Below are 20,021 nucleotides of genomic sequence, written 5' to 3'. Positions count from 1 at the left end.
TTATATTCCATGCCACCATGGCTAGCACGCCGCCTTGAGCACAACGTGCAGCGACACGAGTGTTGTCTTTTTCCAGTTGATTTGAACCGAGTGTGATCTATCTCTCTTTGACATAGTTTTTCTCATTACTGTGGTGATGACTGACTTGAAATGAATTTTATGTCCAGTACTCGTTTTTTCTACAGCAAGAGGCCACTGAAGTTTACTTACTCCCTGCACACACCTGCAGCGCATAAAACAAGTGCTGGTTTATTATGCAGTGCTGGTACCATTCACATCTTTGCCACCAGAAGGAACCATCTCTCTGTGTGTCACAAGCAGCCGTTAACACTGCCCTGTTAACTTTTGTCACACTGTTTCTGACTCCATCCTTCACTCCATGCAGCCTCACAAGTCTACCACAGAGCACAGCTTTTCGAAGGAAACTCTTTATTACTATTTTGCTTGCATGCATGCATGCACAAATGCACATAGCAGATAATCCCATATTCTCAAGCACAAGTGTGCTATTGGTCTGAAGTAACATCCACATTCATTGAATTTGTGTTTATTCTTGCAGTACAATCTGCATCATTGTGCAGGCTCCCTGTATTGCATATGGCCGTGTAGGTATACTCGTGCAGGCGCAGTGCCCATTGAGCGAGTGTGCCTGTATGATCTTTTAGAAAGGTGAGCCAACAGAGGGCAAGGTGGTAGAAACTACTGTGAATGGTAAGTCAAATAAATAAGGGCAAAATTTTGAAACTGCCCATACAAGAGCAAGGCACTTATGTTCTGCAATTAAGTAATTTCGCTCCGATGCGGACAGCAACCTGCTTGCATAAGCGATGATGCGGTTCACTCCACATTGACAATGAACTAAGACAGTGCCTATTCCATAACCACTGGCATCTTTGCTTTGGGCTGATGGGTCAAAGTTGGCCAAAATTGGAGGCACTGTGAGGAGTGTGCTTAACTTGGAGAAAGCCGTGGCTTGTGCAGGGCCCCAGGTAAAAAGGGCGTCTTGTTTAAGGAGGTCTGCGGGCAGTTTTGCAATCACTACAAGATTATTCACAAACTAGTGCAGAGCACCACAAAGCTGTGAACATCTCTGGCATACTTCGGCACAGGGAAGTCTATCACGGCTAAAATTTCCTCTGGGTCAAGTTGTACGCTGGCAGCGTCCACAATATGGCCAAGGATCGTAATGTGGCGACGGCCAAAACGGCACTTCGATGAATTCAGCTAAAGTCAGGCACGGCAGAACACGTCAAGATTCACCGAAAGGCATTCGAGATGCGTATCAAATGCAGGCAAAAACATGATTACGTCATCTAAATAACACACTCATGTGTACCACTTGAACCCATGAAGCAGAGAGTCCGTCATTCGCTCGAATGTGGCTGGGACATTACACAGACCGAAACGCGTGACCTAGAACTGGTTAAGCCCATCTGGTAAAGCCCATCGGGAGTTACAAAAGCCGTTTTCTCTCGGTCCATAAGGTCCACAGCAATCTGCCAATATCCAAATCGAAGGTCGATAGAAGATAGATAAACAACCAGCGCCATACAGACAATCAAGGTCATTATCAACTTGCAGTAACAGGTAAGAGTCTTGCTTTTTAATGTTGTAGAGGTGGCGAAGTCTACACAAAAGCGCTACAATCTATCATTCTTTCTATCTAAAACAGGGGACACCCAGGGACTGGAGGATGGCTCGATAATGCACTTCGCAAGCACCTCGTTGACTTCCTGCTGGATGACACTTAGCTCAGACACAGACACTCGATAGGGGTGTCGGTGCTTAAGCGCACTGCGTTCCCAGAAAAACTACGAGGTCAGTTACCCCCCCTCCCCATTCCGTCCTTCTCATTAGCTCTATTATAATCACTGTCCAAAGCTGTAGAAAGGATAATGACACCACCGAGAGCCGTCAAGGTCGCCTGCTTTGTGTGAATCTCAGCGCCATAGTGCGACTGAACATTCTGAACAGCCACCTGGGTACGCGAGTGTTCGGACAACAAGAGAAACGCATATGAGACGAATGGATCATACGACACTCGGAGCCTCTTAGTAAGCGCTGAAAGAACTTTTCCCTATTTATTTTTGCGCACAAGTGCTAAGCGCTGTTCTAATTTAGCAAAATGTATGGTGTAAATAGGCGCGCTCAAGTCCGCGTGCATGCGTAAGACGCGGGAAACAAGAGGCTAGGGCAACTGAGAATTGACACTATGTCATGCAACCTATACCGATCAGCAAAAACCTGCAAAGGGAGGACAAATTATAGGATCTCTTACGCATGAAGGGCCCTCTGGGCCGTACTTGGCGGCGGCAAGGTAGCCTAGCCGTTTGCGGCATTATCTTACTGAGCTATGTCTTATGCTCGGTTGCGGTAGTCGGAAGTTCAAATCCGCCCCCTATTTCTTTTTCAGTCTTTTCTTTTTTTTTTTCTTTAAATCGATGGTGTATCTGCGTATGACATCCTCCAGTGCACTATATATGCAGGCTTGGAATGGAGCCTGACACCTGCGAAAGATGCCGAGAGCGAGTGGGGCTAAACGAATCAAGGTACAACCAAATTAGGAAGGCCCACTAAGCTTGAACAAAGACACTCCCTCACCAGAACAGGAATTGGCCTCCCTGGTGCAGTATTCAGCCACAACCTCCCTAATGAAATGATCTCAGCAAAGAAATGGCCCTCAGTCCCCAGTGGCTGCGGAGCATCTGACCAAAGCGGCGGTCAGACTTGCAACGCAGCAGAGGGTGCTAAGAATATCTGGGTCCGGACAGGCCACCAATGGAAACTGACCCTTGCAACGTTTAACACGCGAACCCTCTCGAGTGAGGCAAGCTTAGCAGGACTCTTCGAAGAACTATCATACATTGGTTGGCATATTATCGGCCTTAGATTAGAAGACCTGGTGAGGCTTACACATTGCTGAATAACGGCCATGTCCTCTGCTATAGAGGTCTCCCGGATAAAAAGCAATACGGGGTAGGATTCCTAATCCATAAAGACATAGCGGGCAACATTGATGAATTCTACAGCATCAACGAGAGGGTAGCAGTAGTCATAATCAAACTCAATAAAAGGTATAGATTAAAGATAGTACAAACCTACGCTCCAATTACGTCCAGTCACGACGATGAGGAAGTAGATCAGTTTTTTGAAGATGTTGAATTAGCGATGAGAAAAGTGCAAACGCGGTATACAGTAGTAATGGGGGACTTCAATGCAAAAGTGGGAAAAAAGCAGGCGGGTGAACAGGCAATTGGCCACTACCGTGTCGATTCTAGAAACGCTAGAGGTGAGATCCTGGTAGAATTCGCAGAAAGGAAAAAGCTGAGAATAATGAACACTTTCTTCAGGAAACATAGCAACAGAAAATGAACCTGGGAAAGCCCTAATGGTGAAACAAGAAATGAAATTGATTTCATACTTTCTGCCAATCCCAGATAGTACAGGATGTTCAAGTAATAGGCAGATCATAGGTTAGTGAGGGCTAGGATTCGCCTCAATTTGAAGAGAGAAAGAGTAAAATTGGTCAAGATAAAACAGGTCAACCTAGAGGCAGTAAGGGTAAAAGCAGACAAATTCAGGCTGGTACTTGCAAACAAATATACAGCCTTAGAATAGAGAGATGAAGATGACATAGAGATAATGAATGAAACCTTAACTAGGCTGGCTTCAGAGGCAGCAACTGAAGTGGGAGGCAAGGCACCAAGGCAACCAGTAGGCAAGCTCTCCCAAGCAACAAACGCCCTAATAAAGAAACGACAAAGAATGAAAGTGTCCAACTCAAGAGATAAAATAGAAATCATGGAATTGTCAAAACTGATCAACAAGGCGAAAATAAGTGATATTTGAAACTACAACGTGAGAAAGACTGAAGAAGCCGTAAAAAATGGACGCAGAGTGAAATCAGTCAGAAGGAAACTTGGCATAGGACAAACCAAGATGTATACGCTAAAAGATAAGCAGGGTAATATCATCAGCAATCTGGAAGATATAGTAAAAGCAGCGGAAGAATTTATACTGAAATTTACAGTACCCAGACGACTCAGGAGCGCTCTATTTAAAGCAATAATGAACAGTATACAGAAACTCCTCTTATAACTAGATATGAGGTCAGAAAGGCCTTGCAAGGCATGAAATGGAGAAAAGCGGCAGGAGAGGATGGAATAACAGTCGATTTAATCAAAGATGGAGGAGACATAATGCTAGGAAAACTGGCGGCTCTCTATACGAAGTGTCTATCGACTGCAAGGATCCCAGAAAACTGGAAGAATGAAAACATTACACTAATCCACAAAAAGGGTGACGTTAAAAAACTAAAAAATTATAGGCCCATTAGCTTACTAAAATAAAAAATAAAAAAATATAAAATATTTACCAAAATAGCCTCCAATAGAATAAGGACAACACTGGAATTTAGTCAACCAAGGGAGCAGGCTGGCTTCAGGAAAGGTTACTCTACAATGGATCACATCCATGTCATTAACCAGGTTATCGAGAAATCCGCAGAGTACAATAAACCTCTCTATATGGCTTTCATAGATTACGAAAAAGCATTTGATTCAGTAGAGATACCAGCAGTCATAGAGGCATTGCGTAATCAAGGAGTACAGACTGCTTACGTAAATACCCTAGAAAATATCTACAGAGATTCTACAGCCACCTTAATTCTACACAAGTAGGAAGATACCTATAAAGAAAGGAGTCAGACAAGGAGACACAATCTCTCCAGTGCTATTCACTGCATGCTTAGAAGAAGTATTCAAGCTATTAAACTAGGAAGGCATAGGAGTAAAGATCGACGGCGAATACCTCAACAACCTTCGGTTTGCCGATGACATTGTTCTATTCAGCAACAATGTAGATGAGTTACAACAAATGATTCAGGACCTTAACAGGGAAAGTGTAAGAGTGGGACTGAAGATTAATATGCAGAAGACAAAGATAATGATAAATAACCTGGCAAGGGAACAAGATTTCAAGATTGCAGGTCAGCCTCTAGAGTCTGTGGAGAAGTACGTTTACCTAGGTCAACTAATAACAGGGATCCCGGATCATGAGAAGGAAATTCACAGAAGAATAAAAATGGGTTGGATTGCATACGGCAGACATCGTGAGCTCCTGAATGGAAGCTTACCGTTATCATTGAAAAGGAAAGTATACAATCAGTGCATTTTACCGGTGCTGACATACGGCACAGAGACTTGGCGGCTGACAAAGAAGCTTGAGAACAAGTTAAGGACCGCGCAAAGAGCGATGGAATGAAGAATGCTAGGCATACCTTTATGAGAAAGAAAGAGAGCAGTTTGGATCAAAGAGCAAATGGGCATAGACAATATTCTAATAGACATTAAGAGAAAAAAATGGCGCTGGGCAGGTCATGTAATGCGCAGACTAGATAACCGTTGGACCATTAGGGTAACAGAATGGGTACCAAGAGAAGGGAAGCGCAGTAGAGGACGGCAGAAGACTAGATGGAGTGACGAAATTAGGAAATTTGCGGGTGCTATTTGGAATCGCTTGGCGCGGGACAGGGGTAATTGGAGATCGCAGGGAGAGGCCTTCGTCCTGCAGTGAACATGAATAGGCTGATGATGATGATGAAGTGAGTAGAAGAGAGGAAAGATTGAAAGTGAAAGAGAAGGATAAAGATTGAAGAGGGGGACAGGAAAAGGTGACTGCCGATTTCCCCCAGGTGGGTCAGTCCGGGAGTGCCGTCTATGTGAAGCAGAGGCCAAAGAGGTGTGTTGCCTCTGCCGGGGGGGGGGGCCTTAGAGGTCTGAAGACTCGGCATCGGCTCAACCCCCAGGGTCCCCCTTTCCCGAGACACGGCTAAGCCGTGCGCACGGCTACACGCGGGAGGGTCCAACCCTCACATGCTTGGGTACGTTGTGTTGCAACACACCAAACACCTGCTGACGCAGACACCCCGCAGGGTTGTGAATGTTCACTTGACGCACGTTTGCTTGGAGTTTCTGCCGCCAAACAACACGTCCTTGCTGCAACCCCTAGACCAGGGCATTATAAAGAGTGAGAAAGCAGAATTTCATAAGCATATTGTGCAGCGGTTGATTAGCAACCTCTGCCTAAAGCAGCTGACAGCAATCAATATTCGTCAGGCAGCGGAAATGCTCACAGGAGCTTGGTGGCACTTGAAGGTGTCCACCATTAGCAACTGCTGGTGAAAAGCAGGGCTTGTCAAACCACCTGTGCAGCTTGAAGATGACCTGGAGGTGACCGACAACAACCCAGGAGGACCTGTGGACCGAGGTTGTGGTACTGCTGCCTGCCGTCTCTTCCTTCGACGACTACATGGAGAGCGACAGCACAGCACTAACAGCAGCGGACCTGACAACTTAAGAGATTGTTAACTGCATTTGTGACGTCTCCAGTGACGGTGATGACCCAAAGGAAGACGACTGTGGGTCACCAACACAGAAGATGAGATCGTGTCGAATATTAATGTTTTAGTGCACATGAACATCCGCACTTTCATTGCTCAGTGCAATGACGTACCCGATGAGGTATTGCGCAAAGTGAAAGATGTAGACGCATTCCTAATCGGTTGTGCGTGCTGCACGCGCCAGAAGAAAATCACTGATTTCTTCAAATAAAGCAGCTTCGAAGTGAGTGAAACATGTTTATTTGAGAGTATGCTTGTCTGCACATGCGTCTACTGCCAAGGTAAGTCATTTTCCTTCTTAGGTTTGTCCACTGGCTTATAACCGCAAGTTTTCCATTACAACAATATTTCAAAATAACGAACGATTTTCGGCAGTCCCAAGTGATTCGTTTATCGAGATTTGACTGTACTATCACTATAGGGGCAGTATTCTACGTCATTCATTTTCAGGAATACAATAATTTTTGTGAGATATTGCATGACTATCACTGGATGAATCGGTGTCTACGGGTGCCAATGTCCCTGCCGCTGCACTAAAGCCGCATGCTTCGCACTGTGCCATTGATGCCGTGACACATAGGTATCTTTGGCGGTGGGAGCAGCACAATATGAGGCTGAACGAGTGTGATTCGTCACTGGTGATATTGGCACAATCTCCCATGACTAGTACAGCTCGGGATTGGGGGTTAAAGGGCTAACTGTGGCACCACTGCAAAGCCTGCACGTCGTCTCCTAAATGCATGGCGTGCCAGTGTGTGCCAACACTGAGAAATGCATTATGCAGCAGCCGGGCTCCTCTCTCGCACTCGTTTCTGAACATGCTGCGCCATCTAGTGGCGCTGCCGAGAAGTCCCACGTAGCCTTCAAGATGAGAAGTGTGGCACATCAGTGCAAGCGAACGCTGAGAATTGTTCCCTCGCATGCCACACACCCAGTGGCACATACATAGTGACCCAAGTTGGCGAGAGGTTCAACGAAGAGCGGAGCATACGCAGCGCATTCATGGCACAGCGCGCTAAAGAGTTGGCGAGAGACATTCATTGAAAAGCGGCACATACGCAGTGCATTTGTGACACAGCCTGCTAAATTGTAGGGTTGCTGTCCTTGAGGAATCCGTGTGATATGGGTTCAATTCTGCCCAGCATCTGTGAGGATGCGCGACTCTCACGCGTCCCCTGATATGCTGTTTTTCCCGCATTTCCCCGTCTTACGTCTCCTGTGGTTTGGCTTCTCCGCGTAGCCTAGTGCTGGCGGCAGTCGGTCTGGTTGCAGCGCATTACGAGAAATGGCGCGAGTGTGGCACTGCTAGCGCCACCTAACAGCGGGGTTGGTCAGCCATGACAGGGAGTAGGCTCTTCCTCTTGGGCTCGGCGTCGGCAAGCAGCGCGGACATTCTGCGTGTGCGGCGACCGTCTCGCGAGGCCCCATTCAAATGCACCACCATTTGCATGACCGTACACGCGAATGACCAGGCGTTAGTGTCCAGTATGAGGGAAACATATTCGCTCGCTATCCATTCACGATGAGTCGGACTTTCTCGAGTTGTCGTGCACCCATCGGCATGTTTTGTGGATAGCAACTCGGCTAGCAAGCGTAGTGTATGAAAGGTGCAATAAATGCCCCTGTGATTTTTCGAACAACTGTGTTGTTTTTCCTTTGTCTCAAGAGCACGGGTGAGATCCACACATAGGATAAATTTAAAGGATTTTTTTTTCTCATTGTAGAGCAGCACATACCTACTGGCACATATTCAGTGCTCCAAAGTTGGCATCGAACAGTTTGGTTGAAGTGCAGCAGATACCCAGTCTCGCATCTACAGTGACCCATGTCAGCAAAAAATAGCTTAGTTGAAGAGCAGCACATATGTACACGCATACTCAGTAACTCAAGTTGGTCTGACGGTTGGTTTCGAACCCTGTTCCCTCCAAAGCAGCCTGATGCTCCAACCATTCTACAATGGATTACACAGCGACCCAGGTTGGTGGGAAAATGGTTGGATACTAACATACAAACGTACATAGATAGAGATAGTTATCCCCTGGAAAGTGCATGAACTACCCTAACAATGCTAATGCATTAAAACGTAAAAAAGCTCGCAAAATAATAAGCACGAGCCAAGCCCTGTACTTAACAATTGCATCGCAGCAGTGTGCTTGACTGCACTGCCAAAGTTCGTCTCGATCATGTAAATATGTGAACGTACCAAGGATCACCTGTGGCTGGCTGAAAGTCACTTTGCAGATATTAGAAGAGACATATGCCTGGTGGACAGCGAAACGTCAAGATGTTGGTGCATTCAGCCTGTCGGTGTGCTGCCCTAGCTAAAGTAATAGTTTTCATATTTTCATTGTTGCTTAATGTGTTTTTGTGCCATTATCTTTAGGAGCTTACAACCATAAAACTACAGGAACAAGTTGGTAGCACAGAAAATGCGTTAAGCAAATCAAAAGTTCACGTGCAGCTGGGGACTTCTTTTCCTTCTCTTAACTACTATGAACAGCAGTTATGAGGCCCTGATGACTTAGTGCACTTAACGACGCCTTCACAATCTTGAAAAGAAACCCCAACACGGTACTCCAGGAAAACTTCGAGTGATATCTACTCATGAACAATGCAAAGAAGCTCCCTTGAAATCTAAAGCAGCAAATAGCTTACATGCAACAGCAAGCTGGCGCTTATTTATGTGTCAGTCAATAAAGTGTTGTCATGTCATCATGTTGCTGTGATTACTATGCTGTCATCACCATCATTGCTGTCACTGTGGTGCTGTCAGTCTTACCGCTGTGCTACTGTCATCATCAAGCTGGTGTTTTCTTCATTGTTCTGTCGTCACCGCCATACTGCAGACGCTGTCAGTATCACATCATTGTGTCATCAACTGCTTTTTTAAAGGGGCCCTGAAACGCTATTTAACAAAGTAGAGAAATGCATATGAAGTTAAACTAGACTATTTTAGAAATACTTTGCAGCAAAAAGTACTTCAATGCATTCAGAAGAAATGCAGTAATTGGCTATCAAAGCTCACCTTTCATCCCCTTCACAATGCTCCCGCTAATTATTCAATGCCCTGCACTAGGAAGGCTACAGTGAATCGAGGCATGCCCACAACACTCCTACTGAATGTCACCGTGGTGCAGAGCTCAAATTAGATTTTGGATGTTTGCGTAGACACCAATACTTCCAATTTTGGTGCCTACAATGCGCCAAACACAGCTGTCCTCAGTGAGCCACAGTGCGCCCAGCAAGCGGGATCGTCGCGGCACTCCGTGGCGGCCACGGTATCTAGGCTATGTAGCACACTGCAGCTACATGCAACTGTAGTGCGTAAGCACAGCGTTTGCTTTGTGCGTGACAGGGCTGGAGTGAGTGCTTGGTGCCAATGCACTTCAGTTTGACTGTGCTATGTGGCGCAGATCTGTTTTGTCCTGTGCCAGCTTGATCCATGGATAGTAGCCACATCCAAATTGTGTGTTTTGAAGAGCTGTCAATAGCTCAATACAAAGCGATGTCTGCCAATGTATATAGCCAAAAGCAGCCACGAGTGGGCACGCACTGCCAAGTGCACATGCGGTCCGAGGCTAGTTGAGTGTTCAAAACTAATAGAAATTAGCGAGACCCAATGGGGCTGACAGTCTGCAGGTTTGAACTCACCGTGGTATGACCTGCCAATGGTCAACGAAGTTAGCTGGGTAGTATAGAAAGTTTGCCGTCCCACAGAGTAACAAGGGTCTCTCCTGTTTTGTGCTTTGTTTTGAGTTCTGTGCGTAGCTCTCGCCCTCGAAAAGTATTTGATTTATACATAGGGCTTTGTGCATTACCGAATGCAGTACAAGTCATGGAATGCGGGTGCCTTTTTGTCCAACAAACCGTGCTGAAGGTGGGCAGACCCGGCGAGCTGGTAGCAAACTATAGGCGAGTGTACGCTAAACTACGCCGAGCAGCGCACGGACCCCAATCATGGTCACTGCCATAGTGATGCATGATGAAATGTCACGAGGGCCGTGGGCCTCACACGCTGTGCAACAACTTGGTGATGAGTGACAAAATTGGCTGGGTAGTATACTAGTCGCACTTTTCTGCAAGTTATGCTGTCACCGGGCTATACATAACCGGTCTCGCTTGCTTTATGTGTGTGTTCAGGGTTAATTTGTTTTATTTTGGTGTTCAGCTATCACAAAAGGCACCTGCTTTCGCTGAGAGTAGCCTGTTGATCATCTCATCGAGAGTGCACCTCATTTTAGCTTAGCCATGAAAAATGCAGTCCCTAAAGGTGTACGCAGATCATTTCTTTTTATTAGAAAACTGCCATGTACAAGAATTTACAGGAGCTAAAGGAATTTCTGACAGTGAAGCGGCCCACCTAATTAAGCGAAAGTTCATATAAAGCAGTTGAAACTGTTTTAGAAGGCTTTGCTGAGAGAACAAGTGAAAGAAAATGGATCAACTGACATGGCACAGAGAGTCAGTTGCGGCAATAAGATAGGGAACTGTACCTAAAAAAGTGGTGTTTAAACAGCCATTGTCGCATTATATCTTATTGTAAACAAATGAATGACAACAAACGAAACTGTTGCTGCGGCATTGTTCTTTCTCCGAGAAAAGTTCAGAATTACTAAGCATCAGCATTAAGGTTACAGACACTCAATCACAGTATTTACTGACTGCCATGTCTGGAAATGCGCTTTTGCGGTATAAGCATGCATGTGGCCGGCAGTCTCAGCGTCAACACCTACCAGCGCCGATCAAGCTGAGTCACGGTGCTAATGCCAGCAGCTTATTATATTAGCTTCATTAATTAACTACAAAAAAACCTTGTTATAATGAAACTGGATCTAACGAACTGATGGATATAACGAAGCAATAGTGATTCCCCTTGAAATTCCAATAGATGCCCATGTATTGAAAACGTCGTTTTAATGAAGCAAAAATTTTCTTGCAATGGGTATAACGAATATTTTTTTTAAAGCGCAGCTCTTTGGCACCCGTTCCTGCGTTTTGCAGCGCCGTCGTGCCTTGCAAATAACATAGCTCCATAGCCGGGGCCAGCTCTAGCTACGTGCGCTCCTGGCGCCATCTCTCGCGCACTGTGTGAGCATTGCTCTCTTCGCTCCTCCTCCAATGCCACCTATGTGCGGCCGCAATCAGCTCGGTGGCAGCTGGTCTTGATGATGTGCTGCTGCCCAAGCTGAAACGCATAGCCGCTGCCATTCGCCACTGCGTGTACCCCTTCGCCCCCTCTCCTCTGTGGCTGCGACCGCACGAGAGCGCGTGGTGTTCTCCAGTTGCTGAAGCGCCGGCTCGGTATCACCAGATCACGGTACGCACTTCCCAAGCAGAAACGCAAAGCCACCTTCAGTTGTCTCGCTAGCGGCGTCGGTCAGTCGCTGCCATCTCTTCGCCGCGCGATGTTCCTATGCACCTATGCACTGCCTCTCGCAACCTTCCGATAAGCGAGGCAGCTGCGCCAAGTTAAGCTCCATTTGCGGTGCCTGGTGCGAAATGTTTCGCACCAGACGGATTGTCCGAGGCTCAAAGACGGTTTCCATTATAAAAATAATCTGTCTGCCTATACAAGTAGTTTATCCTCAGTCAGTTCTTTCTGAGTCATGAGCGAGGCAACCGGGGGAAGTCCTTCGTCTGCCGCCACTGCTAAACAAGCTGCCCGAGCAGAGGCCCAGTGCCGTTGCTGCCAAAATCCAGAGGTGCGCTTTGCCGAACCAGGCACTGGTGCAGCAATTCTAGCATATATCCATCTATTTCTCTGACCACAAAGCTACCTTCATGACACTCAAGGACTGGGAGTGGAGTGTTTCTTCAAGAAGTGAAGAATAAAAAGTTGTAACTGTACATGCATGTCCTACTTGAATTATTTGCAGCTGAAGAGCTGCGCTCAAATTTCACATTAGGAAGTAAAGTAATCGTCGGCAATTTTTTTTTCCACAAAGATCATTTACTGACCATTTTGATACCCATCAGGTCAATGTCTTATAGCGCGATGTTTGCGTCTCCCATGCACGTCTCCCGGCCTCCCCTTTCCCGTGGAACTGGTGGACCCGCCCGCTCTTCCGCTGGATGGAAGGATGGATGGATGTTATGAGCGTACCCTTTGAAAAGCGGCAGTGAGTTGTGCCACCAAGCTCTTATACTGCCTAATGACCTACCTAGGTAAAAAAAAAAGACACTGAGCTCCCACAACCAAATTTTCTGACCCCCTACTGAGAACTTTGCTTTTGTACATCTCCGTTTTTTGTCGTTTCCCAACTTTTCTTCCACAAATCTTCAAATCACCTCTTACTAATCTTTATTGCGGACATGTTTACTTTTCCCCTGCTCTCACTGAACCCAAGGGCTTCAAGGAGGCCAGTGGTGCCTAAATCGACCAATCGGCAGACAGACGTCTTCACATTCTAATAAAACATGCTCCACAGTCTCCCTAGCTTTACAGCAGCAAGCACATGCTTCTTCTTCCGTCTTATATCTCGCTTTATAGGTGCGTGTTCTGTGGCATCCCGATCTCGCTTCGAAAAGTAATGAGCTTCCCTTTGAGTTATCATAAATTGTTTCTTTCCTGATTTCGTTTTTTCCTCTTAAGTAGTTACTCATGGCAGGTTTCTTTTCCATTGCCGCCACCCATGACATTATTTCAGCCTCTCTGACTTTCCGCTTGACTTTCTTTATTGCTGTGTTGCCCACTCTACAGGCCGCATGCTTGCTGGTAAGCTTCCTAGTTCTTTTCCTCCACTGTGAACCAATGTTTTTCCTGTACAGATACCTCAACATTCTCCCAGCCCATTTTACTGTGAGCTTCCCTCACTTCAAAACTATTCCAGCCCATATCACCCTACACAGCTTCATTTGTAGTCTTGCCGTGAGTGCCCAATGCGAGGCGTCCCACTGGCCTTAGGTTCCCATCAAATCCTGATTGTACCCCTAATTTAAAGCCAACAACCGCATTTCCAAAAGAAAGTCCTGGAACCATTACAACTTTCCACATACCCCGGAGCACCTCGTACCTATAGGATCCCGACTGCGCTCTGTGCTTCATTATGGCTGCATTTTTCTTCCGCTTTACTGTTATTGTTCTTTCCTGTGTTTCCATATATCTAATGCCTTCGCTTATCCATATACCAAGGTATTTATATTCTCTTACCCGAGGCATTTCCTGACCCTGTAATGCCATTGTCTATTCACTGCTTTCACTGAACACCATAACCCCTGATTTTCTAACATTAAATTTCGAACCTAAATTCTTGCATTCCTGTCCACAGATATTAGCCAGACGTTGCAAACCCCTCTGCTTGTTAGCTAGCAACCAAACCTGGAAGCTTCTGCTCTACTATTTTATACACCCGCCTGTTTGTATGAGTGATTAAACCCAATATTACTTCCTCCTAGTGCCATTTCCATCCTCACCATGTACATCATAAACAGCAGTGGGGCTAAAGGGCCTCCCTGCCTCAGTCCCTTGTTAATATCAACTTTCTCCTTGCTCCTCATACCTTCCCATTCAACGCAAACGGTATTTTCTAGGTAAATCTCTCGCAAAAGCTGTAGACAATCGTCACCTAAGCCTTCCCCTCCCAGAATATCCCAGAAAATGTTGTGGTCTACGTTGTCATACGCTCCTGTAATGTATAAAAAGGCCACATATAACGGTCTGCTTTCTACTCTTGATATTTCAATACAATGAGTAATAACAAATAAGTTATCATCCAAATGCCTACCTATTCTGAAGCCATTCTAAAGTTCTCCCAAAATGCCATTATTCTCTGCCCATGCTTGCAGCTTTAATTTGATTGCCTGCATTGCTAGCCTGTATATTACCGATGTAATGGTCAATGGTCTATACGAGTTAATTCTATCTTTTTCCACCTTACCTTTATAAATTAAATTCATTCTACTTTGTCGCCAACTGTCTGGTAGTCGTCTATCTTTTAAAGTTTTTTCCACTTAACCTCCTCTAGCCCTGTGGCTGTGCGCTTAGGAATTTTTTCCTCGGCTTTCTTCCAGTTAAAATTTGTCAGCACCAGCTCCTTTTCCTCCTGGTTCTCTTTCATGCGCTTTTTTTCTTCAAAGACAACCTCGTCATCGCCTTGGAAAGATTCAGCTGTTATTTTTCAGATGTAATTTAATGCCACTTCCCCTTCCAGCTTGTTTCCATCTTTGTCTAGGATATGTTGTCTTGTTGTTGACTTCATGCCTAATAATTTTATGTGGTTCCAAAATATTTTAGGTGCGGACTTCTTTTTCTCACGTGTTTCTCAGAACCAACGTTCACTTTAACCTTTTATCTTTGATTGCACGAGTATTTGAACCAGAGACTTTTTCTCGCGGTATATTTCCCATTTACTGGCTACTTCATCCTACGGCAACTGCTCGTTGTTTGCCTGCCTGTGCTGTCGGGATGTTTTCTGTCGTTCGGCGATCGCTTTTCGTATCTCCCTATTCCACCAGCTTTTGGTTTCTTTTTCCTTTCCAATGAACATGTTTCTCTTTCTGTATTTCTGTCGTTATTACACTCAGAAGCTCACTATATTCTGACTCTTTACTTGGCCATTTGCCAAATTCTTCCTCGACTCTAGTGACTATACAGTATTTGTTATTCGTTCATCATTCAAATTTGGACTGGCCATTTTCCACTCCTTGCTCTCTTTCCCAACTACATATCCCATTTTCAAAATGATGCGTTTGTGGTCACTCCCTATGCTGCTATACCCTTCCTAATCAATGACCATTTCTCTCAACTTATCATAAATTCCTTCTGCCATCAGACAGTAATCAATGGTTGATTTCCGGTTTCCCACTTCCCACGTGATCTGCTCTTCACACTTAGGACCTGTATTCACGATAACGAGGTTATGTTGCCCACAAAGGTCTAGCATTGACTTCCCTTTGTTGTCGGTATAGCCCTCTAAATCCTGTATGTGGGCATTCATGTCACCTAATAGGATAGTTTTGGCATCATTCCTGAAACCCTTAATATCAGCACTTATGCATTCCACTAACTCTTTATTCTTCTCTTTGCATTATTTCCGGTCCACAAATACATAATGCCCAGCCAAGTTTTTTCCCCACTTCTTGTACTTGATAACCAAAGATGCTCCTGAAATTGTGAATTTACTCTTTTCCATTTGGCTCCCTGATGTATGAGCGTTCCAACTCCCCCTCCCTTTCTTTCCGACTTAGTTCTGTTGCACCCTTCCCAAACATAATTCTCAATCACCAGCGGCTCTTAAGAGTCTCTAAGGTTTGCTTCTGTAACTGCATATACCCCTATTTTTTCTCTATTTAACTGCTCCTCAATCTCTGCCCACTTTTCGTTTCTTTTGTCGCCCTGCATACTTATGTAGCCTATTGCATGGCAAGCTCTCTTTCTTGCTTTCTTCCTTTTTTTGTTATTGACGGCGATGCTATTCTAAGGTTCCCTTAGGGGACCTTTTTCATTACTACCTACTCTGGCCTCCTGAGGGCTTGTGGGCCCCCTAAAGAAGCAGCAGCGCGACCAGCAAGTCGCCAGCCTACTTCTTGTGCAAGCCTGTAATTGAAGTGGATCCCGTCTCGGAAACCACCACACCTTCTCACTTCCCTGTTTACGTCGACAACCTCGAAACCTTCCTCGTGGCTCATTTTCCATATTGACTCATTAGCCGCCACTACTGCTCTTTGTATGTGACTGTCACGTACAGGCACCTCCGGCACCGTGCACACCACAATCTACACCTGAGGGGACAGCTCGCGCAAGTCGTCCATCCCCTTCGCCAAGCGCTGGGCTAGTCCTGTCCCTTCCCTATTTAGGACGTCGTTTAGCCCACCTGCTACTATGACAAGGTTGTGCACGTGGGCATTTTCCGCGAGCTCTGCTTTTGCTCGCTCCATGACAGAACCCAGCGTCCGCCCTGGAAATGTCCCTACCGCCACTTTTTTATCACCTTTTAGCCTCTCCACAATTGCTGCTGAGCACCTAGCCAGGTTTTAGTCGCCGGCGATAATCACCATTTCACTCTCTCTCCTACCTCTCCCTGCTTCGCTTTGTCCTTTTCCGCGTGATTCGGACTCGACAAGGGGCATTGAATTGACCCCTGCGCTTCTGCTTTTTCCGTGTGGTGGCTTCAAAGTAGGTGCCGCTCTTTCCAGCTAACCCCTCGCCACGTTGCACGCATTTCACATACTTTGCTGACACTCCATCTACTGTCACGTCGGGGGACTGCGTTCCATTGTGAGACCATTCTTGCTCACAATGGCGGCCCTGTTCAGCTTTTTCTTGGCAGCTTCAAGTCTTTTTTCCACTACCTTCTGTGCATCACGCTCCATATTTAGCTCATTTCTGAGCTCTTCAACCTGTCTGACAAGCTCTTCCTGGAATGCCTCAATTTTCTTCAGCCAAGCCTCGACGTCACAGTGTGTGCCGATTGACTTGATTCCCTCTCCATTCTCATCCGTCCCCTCACCTACCTTGAGGGACCCCCCACACACTGCTTGCTTTCCCGGCTTTCTTGCGATGCATTGCACGGTGTTTTCTAATGCAAATACCATAATACTATAATAATGCAGAGCTCGTGCCTTCTAGCAAAAACCGATACACACAGGATCTAAACCTTTAAAATGTCTCAAAGTAATTCTCACCAATGTAATAAAAGCAATCAATGCCGCAGATACTTAAGGTACGACACATTTTCGCACGTGTTCAACCATGAGGCCATGCTCTCACTTACCTACCAAAACACATACTGTAAAACCACTCATACCTATTAGTCTTGCCACTTACAAGCTACTATTTAAAGGCTATAAAGACTTAACGTCTCAGTTGGTAGCACGTGTTGAAGCACGTGGCGCGAAAGGACGCTCTGACTATACTGCAGAAACCAAATGCACACGAAACATACCCGCGACACAAAAAAAAAGAAAAAAAAAAGCTTTCCAATTATTATGTAAAGGCTAAAAAAAAAATCTGCAAATCAAGAACAGAAGCAAGCTCAAAGCATGCACAAAAGCTTATCATTTCGTTGCCGCCACGGAGCCCTAAAAAGCATGTCCATTTGCCACAATATCTCAACCCAATTACCTGTCGGCTGCTGCGTGCGTGGGACGGCGCCGACTGCGGTTTTGTTGTTGCTTGTCGTTACCTCCGTGCACATCAATGATATCAGTGTTTCTATCGATTCGTTTGTGCTAGTTTCCAGAAAAGAGATGTTTGACAGCAAACGGAAGCGCAAAACGATATCAATCGAGCAGAAGGTGGCTATACTGAAAGCCGTCGAGTCCGGCGTGAAGAAGAATAAAGTGGCTGAAGATTTCAGCATAGCGTTGAGCACGCTGTTGACGATTTTGAGCGGTAAAGAAGTTGTCACCAACAGAAAGAACCTGCAAGCCCTCGCTTTCGAAGCTGTAGGGAAGGCGGTCTTCAAGTGGTTTTTGGACGCAAGTGGCACTCCTGTGAGTGGGGCACTGTTGCAGCGCAAAACGAGGGATTTCGCATGCATCATGGGGCACGATGATTTTGTGGCGAGTGTCGGCTGGCTGCAGCATTTCAAGGAGCGCCACGACATCGTCGGCAGGGCTGTCAGCAAGGAAGTGCAGTATGTTGACCGCGAAGCTGCAGTGGCGTGGGTGGAGACAAACGTTTGACAGCTGCTAGAAAAATACAGTGCCAAGGATTTGTTCAAAGCAGATGAGACAATTCTGTTCTACCAGATGCTGCCACAAAAAACCTTGGCCCTCAAAGGTGAGCACTGCCAGGGCGGTAAGCAGAGCAAGGTCTGCGTAACCGTGTTGCTTTGTGCCAACATGGACGGGTCGGAAAAGGTGCCAGCCCTCGTGGTCGGCAAAAGTGCGTCACCACGATGCTTCAAAGGCAAACGAAAGCTCCAAGTGAGTTATGTATCCAACCGTAAGGCTTGGATGACGAGAAAATTTTCGTACAATGGCTGCGGGAGTGCGATGAGCGGCAGGGCAAGCTGAACCGGAAGATGTGCTTCGAACTGGACAACTGCGTGGCCCACCACACTGCCGCTTAGCTCAAAAACATCGAGCTATGCTTCTTGCCGCCAAACTGCACTGCAGTTGTGCAACCCCTCGACCAAGGAGTTATCATGAACTTTAAGTTGGGCTAATGCAAGTGTGTGATCGACCGGATTCTACTCAATATGAGCATGAAGCGAGAGTCCGCGATTGACTTGTACATGGCGATCGAGATGCTACAGGCTGCTTGGATGGCTGTACCGGCAAGCACGATCGCCAATTGTTTCCGGCATGCCTCATTTGGCGTCAGCAGCAGTGGTAACAGTGAAGATGTAGGTGCTGCCGCCAATGAGGGTGCTGCGGGCGACCAAGCCCTCAAGCGTCATCGTGGGATGCTCTCCTTGATGCCAGCATTGTGCCCGACTGCGACAGCTTCTGCACGTATGTCAGTGCCGATGCTTACGCGGTGACGACGGAAGAGCTAACAGAGGTGGAAATTGTGCGTGCGGTGACGGGTGTGCCTATAATGACAGTGACGAATGTGTCGACGACAGCCCGGAAGCGTAATATTGGCGAACCCGATGTACTAATGCCTGCACAAGCACTGCATGTGACAGACCTGCTGCGCCGCTTCTTTAGCGCTCACGATGACAAGGATGGGCTCGAACTAGTGGCTGCTGCTGAAAAAGCCATCATTCACCTGAAGATGCGGCAAAAATCTATCAAGGACTTTTTTTCTGCGAAGTGAGCCGCCAGCTGGTGTGCTGTTGATCGATCAGTGATGAGCCGTTTGGCGTATAAAGTAGCAATTCCTCGCTGTCTTTTTTTCGCTTGATTTTCTTCCGTGCGACAGCAGTATTCTTTTTCGCGTGGCAGGCTGCTGTGGGATTTGGTGGTGAGTACATCCTCTCTTGCTTGCTAATTGTGGATAGAAATGGCTAGTGGCTATAATGAACTAATGATTATAACGAAGTAATTACGACCCCTTCCTTCAACTTCATTAAACGAGGTTTTACTGTAATTTATTGTTATTGGGTCACAGTTGTGAGTTGGTGCCCAAGCTTAAACTAATGGACACATATTGCAGCAGTCTGTTGTAGCTTGGCATCGTGCGACTTGCGCAGCACACGCATGATAGCGAGCGCGCACCGAAACAGCGTCTGCGACTTCTCGTGCGCAGTACATGCATTTGGCACAGCACTTTGCTTTCTTGGCGACTGAAGGCATGCTACAAAGCCTCCCATGCACGAAATTCTCCAAAATTCTCATAGCAACAGAGCTGAGACGAGCAGATATGCCATGGTGCCATGCATTCACCAGCAGGGCATCGCGTTTTGTACTACCCGAAACCTATTAATGTTGCTTGGTAGGCTCTGTTGACCGGCATTGTCGCGGCACCACCTGGGCAGCCCGTCAGGCCCATGGCTATGCCATTGATAAGCAGCGTGGCCACAGTTTAATTCCTATGGGGGTGGCCACGGCTGAGCCTGAGCAGACTATTGTCGGCTTTTTCCAGTAGTACGTAATTCTTATTGAATTTCGAAAACAGATTTTCGCTTACTTCAGCCTGTTTATTAAACTGCGTCAGTAGATATACACAGTAAGTTGAAAGAAGCCGAATGATCTAAATACCCTTCTTGATTGATGTCAGCTATCAGCCAGT

The 20,021-nt window shown here is 46.3% G+C and overlaps 1 protein-coding gene across 1 annotated transcript in view; it reads right to left on the bottom strand.

Annotated features, from left to right (window-relative positions):
• The window catches only part of LOC126548127 (probable RNA-binding protein 18), a 60,819-nt gene that overhangs the window by 8,211 nt on the left and 32,587 nt on the right, over positions 1-20,021 (bottom strand). The window lies entirely within an intron of this gene.

The sequence above is a fragment of the Dermacentor andersoni genome, chromosome 1, assembly GCF_023375885.2.
Source record: "Dermacentor andersoni chromosome 1, qqDerAnde1_hic_scaffold, whole genome shotgun sequence".
Classification (NCBI taxonomy): Eukaryota; Metazoa; Arthropoda; class Arachnida; order Ixodida; family Ixodidae; genus Dermacentor; species Dermacentor andersoni.
Note: the sequence above shows the minus strand (reverse complement) of the source record. Positions and strands in the feature narration are given on the sequence as shown.